Raw genomic sequence first — 15,255 nt, 5'->3', positions numbered from 1 at the left:
ACCCATTTGTTCTCTGTGTTTATGGGTCTGTTTCTGCTTTGTGTTTGTTTATTCGCTTGATTTTTTTTTAACTTAAAAAAATTTTTTAATGTTTATTTATTTTTGAGAGAGCACCAGTGGGGAAGGGATGGAGGGGGGGGGGGGAGTGTGGGGGAGTGGGGACAGAGGATCCGAAGCAGCCTCCGTGCTGACAGCAGTAACCTAATGCGGGGCTTGAACTCACAAACTGTGAGATCAAGACCTGAGCCGAAGCCTGATGCTCAACCAACTGAGCCACCCAGACGTCCCTGTTTTGTTTTTTAGATTCTGCATAGAAGTGCAATTCTACGTTTGTCTTTTCTCTGTATGACTTATTTTACTTAGCGTAATACCATCCACGTTGTCACAAATGGCCAAGATCTCATTCTTGAATATGACTTTTTTCATACATTCTGAATGTTAATATAACCCTTTGTTTTTTGGAGTGTTCTTCTCCAGAGACTGCCATTTTTGTATACGGGGAAAAAAAAGCACATAAAACCCACAGGCAAGGGCTTTTTCTGAAGGCACAGCTCTTAGGAGTAGAAAGACTTCAGCTAAATCAGTCTTGGCCTCCCACACCAGTGTTTGTCCTGGTGAAATCAGATTTAAAGTTAACTCAGAATCAGCCCTAAAGGTTAAAAAAAGAGAGAGAGAGCCCACTCACTGCATTTCGTTCTTCAACAGTGCAGACAGCTTATGGTCTGAAACCAATATTACAGGAAAGCTACATTCTAGTAGAACCACATTTTTTTTTAACTCCTGTCTATGCCCAACGTGGGGCTCAAACTCACGGCCCTGAGATCAAGAGTCAGATGCTCTACCAACTGAGCCAGCCTGGTGTCCTTAGTAGAGCCGCATTTAAGAAAGTTGTCCCTTCCAGGGGTCACTGGGTGGCTCAGTCAGTTAAGCGTCCAACTTCAGCTCAGGTCATGATCTCGAGGTTCGTGAGTTCGAGTCCCACGTTGTGTTCTGTGCTGACAGGTCAGAGCCTGGAGCCTGCTTCAGATTCTGTGTCTCCCTCTTTCTCTGCCCCCCCCCACCCCTGTGCTCATTCTCTGTCTCTGTCTCTCAGAAATAAATAAATGTTAAAAAAAAAAAAAAAAGTTTTCCCTTCCAGCTAGTGTCACGGTCCCTGTCCTCATGTGTACTATCCTAGGCACATGTGAGTACTGATAAAATGTGAGTGCGTTCATGTTGTGGTAAGCCCAGTTCCTTGTCACTATGTCCTGCATCTCTGTGATTCTGTGTGTGGTACCCAAGTGTGCTCAGAGTTCAGTAGGTTGCTGCAGACTGAGATTCATAACACCGAACCTTTCCGGATCTCAGATGGCTGAATTGCAGTCTCTACCCACCCTCTGGGGATCCTCTCTTCTTCCAAATGAGAAAGCTGAAAGCTTGATTATATCCCTAGTCAACCATCTTCCTCAGGTATAATGAGCAACAAGCCAGCTGAGAGAAATAATTGGGAACATGAGTTTTGCAGCAGATCTGGGTTCGAATCCAACCCCTGTCACTTACTAGCCATGAGACATTGGACAAGTTACTTAAATTTCTCCAGCGTCCTGGTTTGGATTCCCTGGAAACAGACCTTGAGGCCCCTAAGAATTTTCCCAACCACAGGGCAAGGGAAATTGGTTCTTTATCAGCAATTGATGGAGGGCTGCTTGGGGGCAGGGAGAGCATTGATTCCTTGGCCCTTCTGGTTGTTTCCCTTCCCTACCCCTTCCCCCATATGAGTAGAACAGACTCTGGCAGCTAGAGAAAACCCTGAGGCAAATAACTGTAAGTGTGGCAGTTGAAAATCTAACCCTGGGCCCAGAAATGGTAAAGCACAAGGGGAGATAGCCAGAACCCAGACTGTATATGCCACACCCAGCTGCATTTCCACTATCTCTAAAACCCGCCTCACAGGGCCTGCACGTAGTGGCCCTTCAGCCTATAGAAGCTCTACTATTACAGCAAGAATAGGGTGGGGTAGTTGCGAGAAGTGTGGTGAACCAGATAATTACCTCTCCAAAGAGGTCCACATCGTAATCCACAGAACCTGTCAATATACGACCTTACATGGGAAAAAAAGGGACTTGGCGGATGTGATTAAATGAAGGATCTTGAAATAGAAAGGTTATCCTGGATTATCCAGCTGGTTTCAATATCCTCCCTCCTTGTGAGAGGGAGGCAGGAGGGTCAGAATCAAAACAGAAAATGTGGCTTTGGAAGCAGTGGGGCCAGGAGCCAAAGAATGCAGGCGGCTCCAGCATCTGGAAAAGGTGAGGAAACAATCTCCCCTGGAGCCTGCAGAACGAACACAGCCTTGCTGATCCATGGTAAACTTCTTTTAAATGAATTAAACAAGGAGGCCTTTTGCTGGGTGGTCCTAATACCTCAGCAGTCTGCTGTAAACAAGCCAAAAGCTAAACCTGTACATGCCTCAAGGTTAGAGAATTGAAACCAATTGCAGTCAGCTAGGCTCTCTCAAATAAGTCAAATGCTGAAGTCATAGCCAATCAAATGATGTTCTTGCTTGCTTCCACCTTGGCTTTGTAAAAGACTTTCAGTTCCTATCAGTACAACGCTTCTACGAACTTCTGGTTTGGCACGGCTCAATTCGAATCCATTTTTGCTCTAACTCTTAACATTTCAATATGCCCCACGTTATCTTTCCTGACCTGCAGAGCCGTAAGATGATAAATCTGTGTTGGTCATAGCCACCAAGCTTGTGGCAATTTGTCACAGCAGCCATCGGAAACTAATACAGAAGGGTACACCAGGGATAAGAATAACTAACAGGAGGGATGCCTGGGTGGCTCAGTTGGTTGAGCATCTGACTTCGGCTCAGGTCAAGATCTCACGGTTCATGAGTCCGAGCCCCATGTCGGGCTCTTCTCCGGCTCAGAGCCTGGAGCCTGCTTCGGATTCTGTGTCTCCCTCTCTCTCTGCTCCTCCCATGCTTGCACTTTGTCTCTCTCCAAAATAAATAAACATTTAAAATAAAAAAAATTTAAAAAGCTAATACACAATAATATTTCCCTTGAGCTGGCACTAAGTGCTGTAAGTATCTTGACTCCTTTCATTCTTAAACCAACTGTAATATATTTGCTACATGGACTGTAATTCACTTTGCCATATTAAATGTCCTTTTATACCTCTTCTTTTCTATAGCTTAATGATAAAAAGCTTTACATTAATGTTATCATTATGGGTTTCCTAATGCACTCAACCAGTTCTCTTCTGGGAAAATATCTGATGGCAGAAACTTCCTCTCCCTGACAACCAGAGAGTGGAGGCTGACACGGTTCCACTGGAGGCAGGTTGAATAAAAATTGGCCTCGGTGCCTTTAAGTCCCCCTGATTACAAACAGATGCTTTTTATCCTTTGCAGTTTGGTCTGGCTTAGTAAAGCTATTAATCATTAAAGGAAGGGTCCATGCTACTTTCACAGTAGAAGGTGCAGCTTGGGCTAGAATCTTCCTTCCATCATCTCCAGTGATGAAGTTTCCAGATTGAAGCAATGGAAATATCAGTGGTGTGGCATTCCTGGAGTTCATTCTCTTGGCTCCCCAGGGAAAGCTAGACTTGGCTTCGGGTTGTTGCAGCATAAAGTTTCTCACTCAGCAGGAAAATCCACCAGAGACTCAGGCCAGCGACTGTATTGCTGTGAATATAAAAGCACCATGCATATAACAATGAAAGGTTTTGTATTATGGGAAAAGTCCTGGAGCTTGAAGAAAGAACTTCTGTTAATTTGCAGGTCAGTATGCTATTATATTAGACCTTCTCTCTCCCTCCCTCTCTCTCTCTCTCTCTTTCTCTCTCTCTCTCTCTCTCTCTCTCTCATTGTTTCCCACTTATTTCTAAATAGTGCTACAAATAGAGGGGGGGGAAGGCAACTGGGCTACCATTTCATTAAGAAAGAAAGAATTATTAACAGCAAGGCTTTGAGGTACAGATTAGGAAACTGTAAAGAGAGAAACAAAGGTTTGTTGACTGTAAATCTTCCTTGGGTTTTATGGAGAATTCAGATTCTTGAATCTTGAATTCTCACCTGGATTATTGCATGGTTCTCCTACCTGTTACATCAGCTACCTTGCTTTTTCAGCTGCAAATGCCTCAGGGTAAGCCCCCAGTCCCCTTCCTTTATCTTTGATTCTCCCAGTCCCAGGTGGTTCCAAATGCATAGAAGGCATTTGCTGTTTACTGAGTGGAATGACAAGCTGACCTACTGTATATATTCATACATGAGTAAATAAAGGTCACATGTTGAAGTATTCCAGGTGTTAGCTGAAAACCCAGCCCAGAGTCTGAGTGAGCTCAGAGACCACCTTGCTGTGATCTCTGAGCCTTACCCACCCCTTTCTCCAGGACTCCCCAACAGCCCTACTTCGGTGACTTCATTCCCCCCATGCTTAGTCACGGCAGTGCAATTCAGTAAGTATTTTTCGTGCTCTGGTGGAGACGCTAAAGTATGATGATAGCCACACCATTACACAGTTCACAGCCTGCATGAAAATGCTCAACTCCAACACTCAAATGACACCACAGTTGTATACTGGTCCACTCCATGGTGTTTCTGCCTCCACAGGTAAACCACTCCCAGAACACTGACAGGAAAGATGGGTCGGTTAAAAGGAGGAGAGCAAAACAAAGGAATGAGGACTAGTGACACAGGAAATCCTACCATGGAAGGGATTGACCTGGAATTCAAGGGGGAAGGAGAAACGCTTTCTCCTTAAACCCAAAGCATCTTCAAGGTAAAAGCGGCTCTTTCTGTTTCCAGGGAAGGCTGAATGAAGGTCACTGAAGATGGGGGTGGGGTGTGGGGGCCTTTGTGAGGCCCGGGGGCAGTAGCACACGGTAATTGTAACGGATGCTCTGGCGTCTTGTCAAGATCCCCACTTCAGGACCAAGATATTCACCTCCTCAGTTGCCAGGAAGGTTGGGCCCTGGTGGCTGCCTTGACCAAGGCTGCGTGACCTTCCTGGGGGTAGCCTGAGTGCAAAGACTGGTTGTCTCAAGTCAAAACAACTCTGAAGGCCCACCCAGCTCCAGAGCTCTGAGTGGGTTTGCTCGAGGCCTGTAGAGTGACAGCATCACAGCCCAACTTCCCAAGCTGCCCGAACCTTCCTCCCTTTCTCCCTCAAAGGTCTTATGTCCCCCCAAAAGCACTCCTCACTGGACTTCCTCCATGCAGCTCTTTATCTCAGAGTCAGCTTCCCTGAAACCGGAAGGAGGCTGCCAGCGGTGCTCAGTGTGCTAGGACCCTATTCTCAACTCTGTCAGCACCTGGGGGAGGGACAAGTTTTCATAAGAGAATGGCCGCATGCGGCATCTCAGGGGACAGGGGGTGAGATGAGAAAAGTCTTCTGAAAATCTACGTCTCCGCCTTCTACCTCACCTCCCTCTGGTACGTAGGTTAAAGGATGTCTGCATTAGCCAACAACGAATGTGTGACCCCCCCTCGAAAGTCACCAGGCATCTGTTGTGTCTAGGCCAAGGCCCTGGTGTCTTCCTCTGGGCTCACACCTGCTATCTCATGTGTCTTGGTGCACCCTCTTTCTGGAGTCCGCTGTCCTCATGTTTCCCTTGGCACCTAAGTAAATTCCCAGGGTTATTGCCAGAATTCAAATAAACAACCCTGACCTCAGCCTGAACTAAAGGGAAAAAAAATAAATAAATAACCTCAGATAACCTTTTCTCCTCATTTATGGAACACCGACCTTTCCAGCACATGGCCCGATAGGACTGTGTCGTAAGATATTTCTATTCCCTACTCACAAGTCTTGAACTAGAACCTCATAACCAGCCAAGAAGGACATGTCAGGCCCAGTGATTTATGTTGTGGTGCTGACAGATCTCGTAAGTGGGAGATGGCCTGTCTGACATGGGCACCTGCCAACCAACTAGATGTCAGCCAGTCCTAACAGATGCCTGTAAACAAGCTGCACTGGATTGTACTGGCAGGGTTCTACCCTGCAGAGCCCTGCATCCCTGACTCTCCTCCGTAAAACATCAGTGGTGGGTGCTGTTTTAGCCGGGTTCCTCCAAAAAAGCGCAACCTGAGAGAAGGCTGTGTGTGCAGGTAGTCTTGTTTGGGAGATGATCCGAGGAAGAAGGAGTGAGGGGTGGGGAGAACGAGACTGGGAAGGGGGGAAAGCCAACACACAGAGTATGTTAAGGAGCTGGTTACCGCTGTGGGCAACCGAGGCTCAATACCACTGGACTGGGATCTTCTTCTCCTTTTTTAAAATGTTTATTTATTTATTTTGAGAGCGAGAGAGAGCATGAGCAGGAGAGATGGGCAGAGGGAGAGAGAGAGGAAGAGAGAGAATCTTAAGCAGACTCCACGTTCAGCTCAGAGCCCAATGCAGGACTGGATCCCATGACCACAAGAACATGACCTGAGCCGAAATCAAGATCAAATCCTATGTTTAACCAACTGAGCTACCCAGGCGCCCCAACCACTGGAATCTTCTGAAGAACCATGAACAAAGCACATCAGAAGTGTTCCACCAGAGGATGGAGGCTGTGGCAGTTAACCCTTGATTCCATCTGCCATTAGATGAACATTGCTCCCTCCCTGAGTATTAACTCTCTTGCACTTTCTACTTAGCTGAATTTGCCTAAGTGATCTTCCACTGTCTTAGAGAAAGCAGAGAGCTGTTTCTATGGAAAATTTATAAAGGATGCTGGCAAAGCATTCAAACTGACTATCAAAAGTGTGCTAAAATCAGGTGAGTTGAGAAGATGTGACATAGGACATCACAAACATTTGCTACAAATGTTTAATAAAGGCACAAGGGGCACCTGGGTGGCTCAGTCAGCTAAGCAACCGACTTCTGCTCAGGTCATGATCTTATGGTTCGTGAGTTCAAGCCCTATGTCGAGCCCTGTATTGACAACCCAGAGCCTGGAGCCTGCTTCAGATTCTGTGTCTCCCTCTCTCTCTGCCCCTCCCCTACTTGCAGCCTGTCTCTCTCTCTCTCTCTCTCTCTCTCTCTCTCTCTCTCTCAAAAAAAAAAAATATATATATGTGTGTATATATATATATGTATATATATATATATATATATATATATATATATATAATTTTAAAAAGGTACAAATGAAGTGCACCAAGATGGGTGCCCACACCCCTTTAAATCTTAAATTATGAGAGAGAACATATGCTTCCTGTCTTCCCAGGATTCCTTCCTTTGGGGAGTCACCTTTCTTTTCATCTCATTGTGATTGTGTTCGTTCTATGTGGTATGCAGAGTAATGGACCCCAGAGATATCCATGTCATAATCCCTGGAACCCATAAATACGTTAGATTATGTGGCAAAGGGGAATTAAGGCTGTAGAAAGAATTAAGATCACTGATCAACTGACTTCAACGTGGAAGATGACCCTGGATTATCCAGTGAGCCCAATGTAATAACAAGGGTCCTTTTTTTTTTTTAATGTTTATTTATTTATTTTGAGAGAGAGAGAGAGAGAGAGAGAGAGAATGAGCAGAGGAGGGGCAGAGAGAGAATAAGAGAGAGAATTCCAAGCAGGATTCATACTGTCAGCGCAGAGCCCAACACGGGGATCGATCTCATGAACCGTGAGATCATGAACTGAGCTGAAATCAAGTCACTGACTGAGCCACCCAGGCACCCCTCTTTTTTTTTTTTTTTCCCTAAATCACAAGGGTCCTTATAAGTGGAAGAGGGAGATAGAACTTGAATCAGAAAGATAACAGCATAACATGGATGCTATTGGCTTTGAAAGTGGAGAAATTAGGCACAAGCCATGATGTGCAAGAGGTCTCTGTAAGGTGGAAAAGGCAAGGAAATGGATTCTCCTCTAAAGCCTTAGAAAGGAAATCATGCTGGCCAGCACCCTGATTTTAGCCCACGGATTCCCATTTTAGACATCTGACTTCCAGAACCATAAGAGAGTAAATTTATGTTATTTCAAGGCACTAGGTTTGTGATAAATTGTTACAGCAGCGATGAGAAACTAATGCACCCCATCTGCTTTGATGAGGCCTACTGGGCCAATTTCTCACCCCATGGGTGGGATCATGACCGAGTCATCCATCTGCCAGGCCACAGTGATCCATTCAAGATTAAGCCCATGATCCAGGCAAGACCAGGCCTCTCCCAGTGCTAATGGGAAAGATATATCCTTAACTGGGATATGCTATGGCCTCCATTGTCCTTCCACTTACAAAGACCCTGTGATTATACACGGACCACCAAAATTGTGGCAAAAGGGGTAAAAGCCTGGAGGATGTCTGCCTGTGGGAAGGTTTCAAGAGCCTAGCCTGGAAGCAATGCACTTCACATCCACTAACCTTCCGTTAACCAGAGCACAGTCCCGTGGCTCTGCTCTACTGCAAAGGAGGCTGGGAAAAGTGGTCTGTAGGTCCAAGGAAGAAGAGGAAAAGAATATCAAGAACAGCTAGGCATTTCTGTCTCATAAACTTGCCCTGAAATCCCTCCATTTCTAATCTAACTGAAATTTATATTCATCCCTATATTCACCATGAACATAATTACTTATTTGAATATGTGTGCTCAAATTCTACTTTTCCAGAAAGAGCCCATGGTGGACCACCTTCTCTTCAGCTCCTAGATCTAGAGTATTGGGTGTCAATTTTTGTGTTTTTACAGTGTTTATCAAAGAGGAGAGAAGGGCAACTGTTGAGGGTAAGAGAGTGCTATCAGAAAACCTGCCGCATTTTTTCCACCCACACATGCATTCCCCAACAGATAGCGTATCTGTTCCCAAGGAAACCTGGCTCTGACTCAAGGAGGCTCAGTGCCGGGCTTAGCCACAGCTGTTGATGGGGAAGAAGGACCGAGAACTATTGATGTGCATTTATCACTCAGGCATGCAAATCTGGTCGGAACTTTTACTTGTACGAATTTATTATCAGATAACTTTGTATAATGCCACAAGTCAGATCATGACCCTTTGCACACAGCCATGTTCAATAAAGCCAGCTGCAACTAAATACATGTCAGATTATACTTTTTACCCTTTCTTTTTTATTTTTGCATGGATTCACGGCAGGCCTGGTGAAGCGTAGGGACCTCCTTCTTAGAATAACGTTCTGAGGGGCACCTGGGAGGCTTGTCGGTTAAGCATCCAACTCTTGATTTCCACTTGGGTCATGATCTCACAGTTTGTAAGATTAAGCCTCACATTGAGCGCCACTCTGACAGCCTGGACCCTGCTTAGGATTCTCTCTCCCTCCCTCTCTCTTTGCCCCTCCCTGCTCGCTCACTCTCTCAAAATAAATAAACTTAAAAAAGAAGAAGAAGAAGAAGAAGAAGAAGAATGTTTTGAAATTCATAAAACAGAATACATAAGGTTGCAAAGGAAACCAATTATACTGAAATGCACTTACCAAAATATTTAAAAATAAATGTTTGTTATATATGCTTCTTTATTAATGCATGAAATATCACAATCTAATTGCAGATCTGGAAACCAACGTTTTGGAGTAGTGATGAGTTTGCAATCTGGAAATCTCTGTGTATTTTACTAGGGATAAAGTCATAATTCCTGCCAATGGCACTATGATTTGTTTCCCATATTCATCATTAAAAGAAAAGGACAATTTTAGTTCAAAGTTTGTGAAAATAAAAGTAACTTTTTTTCCTATCCAAGTTTATGGACCTTCTGAATCTTACCCATAGACTCCTTAGGAACCATGGACCCCTAGATTCAGAAGTCCCTATTGAAAAGCAAGGCCACATTTTTAAACACAGACTACAGAGGTAACTCATACCTGCCACCCACCTTTTTGGCCTCATGCCCACCCTGGACCCATTTTCCCCAGGTACTCTATCCTTGAGCACAGCCAGCTAATCAACATTCAAATCTGGTTGCTATAACACTCAGCACAACAAATCTAGCGTTTATCATTATTGAGGGCTGACCAGGCAACAAACCTCCTTTTTTTAAAATAATTTTTTCTTTCCACTTTTTAAGTTGCAGTAAAATATACATAACATAAAAGGTACCATCTTAAGAATTTTTAAATGTACAGCTCAGTGTCATCAAGTATATTCATGTCATTGTGCAGCCATCACCGCCATGAATCTCCACAGCTTTGTTCATCTTGCAAAACTGAAACTATGTGCTATTATATAATAAGTCTCCATTACCCTTTCCCTCATCTCCTGGCAACCACCATTCTACTTTCTTTCTCTATGATTTTGACTGCTCTAGATAACTCATATTAAGTGGAATCATACAGTGTTTGTCTTTTCTTTTTAATGTTTATTTATTTGTTGTGTGGGCATGCACACACAAGTGGGGGAAGAGCAGAGAGAGAGAAGAGGGAGAATCCCAAGCAGTCTCCATGATCAGCGTGGAGCTGGACATGGGGCTCAGTCTCGCGACCATGAGATCATGACCTAATTCAAAATCAAGAGTCAGACACTTAACCGACTGAGCCACCCAGGACCCCCAGTATTTGTCTTTCTTGACTAGCTTATTTCATTTTGCATGATGTCCTCAAGACACATTCATATCGTAGAAGGTGTCAGGATTTCCTTCCTTTTTAAGGCTGAATAATATTCATTTGTATGTATATATCACAATTTATTTATCCATTCATCTGTCAATGGACATTTGAGTTGCTTCTACCTTTTGGCTATTGTGAATAATACTGTTATGAATATAGGTATACATATATCTCTTTCAGATCCTGCTTTCAATTCTTTGGGGTATATACCAGAAGTGGAATTGCTGGATTATATGGTAAGTCTATGTCTAATTTTTTCAGGAACTGCTATACTATTTTCCACAGTGGCTGTACCATTTCACATTCCCATCAACAGCATATAAGGATTCCAATTCCATCATGCCCTTTCCATACCTTGTTATTTTCTGGGGTGTTTTGTTGTTTTTGGTGGTGATGGTGGTTTTTGTTTTTTATAGTAGCCACAATAAATGGGTATGAGGTGGCATCTCATGGTGGTTTTGATATGCATTTCACTAATGATTAGATGAAGAGCAGGGTTTGTTTTTTTTTTAATTTATTTATTTGTTTTGGGAGAGAGAAAGAGCTAGCAAGGGAGGGGCAGAGAGAGAGGGAGAGACAGAATCCCAAGCAGGCCCTGCACTGTCAGAGGAGAGCCCAACACAGGGCTCGAACCCACAAACTGTGAGATGATGACCTGAGCCAAAATCAACAGTTGGATGCTTAACCGACTGACCCAACCAGGGGCCCCAATGAACATCTTTTTAAGTGCTTATTGGTCATTCACGTTTCTTCAAGAAACGTCTACTCAAGCCCTTTGTTCATTTTTATTTAGGCTGTTTGTTTTTTTTGTTGTTGTTGAATTATAGGAGCTCTTTATATATTCTAGATATTAATCTATCAGATGATTTGCAAATATTTTCTCCTTTTCTATAGGTTGTCTTTTCACTCTGTTGATACATTCTTTGATGCACAGAAGCTTTTAATTTTTATGGAGTCAAATTTGTCATTTTTGTTTTTGCTGCCTGTGTCTTTGGTGTCCTATCCAAAAAATCATTGCCAAATCCAATATCATGAAGTTTTTGTCCTATGTTTTCTTTGAAGGGTTTTATCATTTTAGCTCCTACATTTAGATCTTTGGTCCATCTTGAGTTAATTTTTGTGTACGGTGTTAGGTAAGGGTCTACGATACCCTTTTAAAACATTATCTAATTTAGTCCTCATGACAACCCAGTAAGATAGGTACTATACAGAATTCCCGTTGTATAAACATCACAAAGGGCAGTGAAGTCACTTGCCCAAGGAGGCACAGTGAGTGAGGAGATGGAACCAGAATTCAGCCCTGCTCGTCTGAATCCAGACCAAACTCCACTAATCACTTTACAACACTCTTTTGTGTATTTTTCATGCCTCTATGTGCATACCCATCCCCCTCTGTCCGGAACTCCTTCTCTGGTCTGTGCCTGGTAACCTCACCTTGCAGCAGATATTGTAGGTTTTCCACCCGTACGCCTGGGCCCCTACCAGTTCAGTTCATAGCACCCAGACTTCCAACTGCCAGCACCTACAACTTTCCACCTGAGTGCTTTCAGCAGTTGCTGGTGGGTGCTCTGCACGCACACGTGATGGGCCAGAAGTGCCAGCTAATCTGTGCTCCCAGAAAAAACTCTCAGTCAATGACCATAGGAGTCGATCATCTTGTCCTATTGTCCCTCGAATACAGCTGTTCTCAGGCATAGTCTACACAGTTTCCCTGTACCTCCTTGAAGGACAGAACCCTCTTTGCCCACAACTATTCACTTGCTTGAAAACTCATTTTTATTGACGTCTTTCCTTTCCCTGTCTCACTTTCTCCTACCTCTGCTGGTATTTCCTGGGATTATCACCTAAAACAAGTACCTGCCCTAAAATCCTTGTTTCAGGGCAAGCTTCTGGGAGGAGTCTGACCTAACACAGTGTTCCTTCAAAGCCCTGCTGAAACTCCTCCTTCTCCAGGAAGCCTTCTCCACTGTCTTTCACAGCTGGCTGTTGCTGTCTCTGCCCGTGGCCTGGGGCACACTCCTTGAGGTCCATGTGGCTCAAATTGCCTTGCAGTGGTCAGTTTACACATCGGGTGTAGGTTTTCTATTGCTACTGTAATGAATTACCACACAGAGGCTTAAAACAACACCCATCTCTTATCTTACAGTTCTGTAGGTCAGAAGTCCAGGCATAGTTCAGCTGGGTCCCCTGCTTAAAGGCTCACAAAGCTACAGTCATGGTGCTGGTGAGGCTTCGTTCCCTGCTGGAGAGCCTGGGAATCAGTTGGCTTCCAAGCCCATTCAAGTTGTTGGCCAAGTTCAGTTTCTCTTGGTTGTAGAACGGGGGTCTCAGTTTCCTTTCTGGTTGTCAGCCAAGAGCCAGTCTCTGCTTCTTTGAGAGACTTCCTGTGTTACTTGCGCTTTCCACATTCCCCTCCCCACCCCCACCCCCAGCCCAGGAAAGTAGGTCAAGTCTTCCTTATAGATTCAACATCTCCTACTTTTCCTTCTACCATGTCTCTCTGACTCCAGCTGGAAAAAGTTCTCTGCTTATAAGGCTTTCTGTGATTAGGTTATGCCCAGATGATCCAAGAAAATCTTCCTATTTTAAGATCTTTAACCTTGGGACACTTGGGTGGCTCAGTTGGTTAAGCATCCGACTTCAGCTCAGGTCATGATCTCATGGTTCATGAGTTCAAGCCCCACGTCGGGCTCTGTGCTGACAGCTCAGAGCCTGGAGCCTACTTCTGATTCTGTGTCTCCCTCTCTGGCCCTTCCCCACTCATGTTCTCTTTCTGTCTCTCAAAAACTGAATAAATGTTAAAAAAAAAAAAAGATCTTTAACCTTAATTCCATCTGCAAATGCCCTTTTGTCATGTAATGTAACATATTTATAGTTCCAGGGATTAGGAAGTGGACATCTTTGGGGGCCATTCTACTTAACCCATCAGTCTTCCCCCTTCTATCAGTTACCTATTTCTTCATAAAGAAAATTCAGTGGCTTAAACCAACAACCATTTCGTGTGCTCATGATTCCATAGCTGGGGCTGGGCTGAGCTGGGCATTTCTTCTGCTGTGGTGCCAGTGAAACGGAGCCTCAGTTTCCCAAAATAGGCAGCCATGCTGAAAAGCCTTCCTCTCCTCCCTTCCTACCTCACCTTCCCCACTTCCTCACTTGGACTTTGTGTGATCCCCTCCCCCAGAGAGGGCTCAAACTCACGTCTTTATCTAGGGCTGTTACCATCATGGATTTAACGCTTTCCTTATTATTCCTGTTACTTCCTGCGGTTGTCTTCTTACGGTGTTTTTGCCTGGTCTCAATCTATCTGTAAGTATGTCACCTTTTCAAAATGTTTTCTGCTCTTCTTAAAGATACAACCAGACCCCGCTTCTGCCCTACTTGATGGCCCATACCCCGGGGTCTTTTTATGATCAAAGTCAGTCTTTCTAACTGTATATGTCCTGTTCCAGCCTTTTGTTTCCTTGCAGTTTGAGAAAAATAGTCCAATCACCTACATAAACTTCATGCTGAGGCTATAGACTTTCATGTCTTAATTTTCTCTACTACATTCTGTAACTTACTTTGTTTCCCCCAAACTCCTGGTCTGAGCTTGAAAAGACTGGTTGGTAGTTTCTGTTCCTTGACAAAGAAAACCCTGTTTACAGTCAGAGTGTCCTCTTCTGTTACCTAAGGGACCAGCAGCCATTTCTTCCTGATGCTGTGCAAGCAGTTTACATCAAGCCGTGTCTACATACAGCAAGAGAACAATTGCAGAAATCTTAGGATCGTCATCCCTGAGGACAGCCAGAGTCTAAGCACAGAATGTCCTCACTTATATGTGGAGTCCAAAAAGCAAAACAAAGTAAAGCCCAAACTTACAGAACAAGAGACCAGATTTGTGGTCCCTAGAGGCAGGGATTGTGGAGTTGGGGAATCGGAGGAAGGTGGACAGAAGGTACAAATTTCTATTTATAAGATAAGTAAGTAGTGGGATGAAATGTGCAACATGATGACTGTCGTTAACACTGCCGCTAATATGATACATAGGAAAGGCAGTGAGAGACTAAATCCTAAGAATTCTCATCAAGAGTAAAAAAACCAGTTTTTTGGCATCTATGTGAAGTGATGGATGTTAGCTAAACTTTTTTGGTAATTATTTCACAATATATGTAAGTCAAATTATTACGTTGTACACCTTAAACTTACACACTGTTGTCTGTTATTATATATCCATAAAACCAGGGGAAGATAAACAAACCCAAAACACACAATGTTGGGATGGAAGGAACCACAATTTAAAATCCTTAATGGCAGGTGGGTGAAATAGGTAATGAATACGAAGGAATGCACTTGCCATGATGAGCATGTGTGGCATATGGAAATGTTGGATCACTATATTGTACAACTGAAACAAATATAACACTGTATGTTAACTATACTGGAATGAACATTTTAAAATAAATAAATAGGGCCGCTTGGGTGGCTCTGTCAGTTGAGCCTCCAACTCTTGATTTCAGCTCAGGTCATGATCCCACGGTTGTGGGATTGAGTCCTGTGTTGAGCTCCATGCTCAACATGGAGCCTGCTTAAGATTTTCACTCTTTCTCTCTCTCTCTCTCTCCCTGCCTCCCCCCGCAGCCAGTCCCCCCCCCCCCATGCCTCCTCTCTCTCTCTAAAAAAAAAAATTAAATTAAAAATAAAATAAATAAATAAATAAATAAATAAATAAAATCCTTAACAATAATTATAGTTA

General features: G+C 43.8%; 1 long non-coding RNA gene across 1 annotated transcript; it reads left to right on the top strand.

Moving 5' to 3' along the window:
- The first annotated feature begins 2,985 nt into the window (after positions 1-2,985).
- On the top strand, positions 2,986-10,760 carry LOC121012007 (uncharacterized). The gene is made up of 3 exons (XR_005781909.1): positions 2,986-3,769; positions 4,601-4,769; positions 10,704-10,760. It is a non-coding gene; the product is annotated as an uncharacterized LOC121012007 (long non-coding RNA).
- Positions 10,761-15,255: the final 4,495 nt, after the last annotated feature.

Source organism: Herpailurus yagouaroundi, unplaced genomic scaffold, assembly GCF_014898765.1.
Source record: "Herpailurus yagouaroundi ecotype Mexico unplaced genomic scaffold, PumYag 196, whole genome shotgun sequence".
Taxonomy (NCBI): domain Eukaryota; kingdom Metazoa; phylum Chordata; class Mammalia; order Carnivora; family Felidae; genus Herpailurus; species Herpailurus yagouaroundi.
The sequence above is the reverse complement of the archived record's forward strand: the minus strand, read 5'-3'. Positions and strand labels throughout refer to the sequence as shown.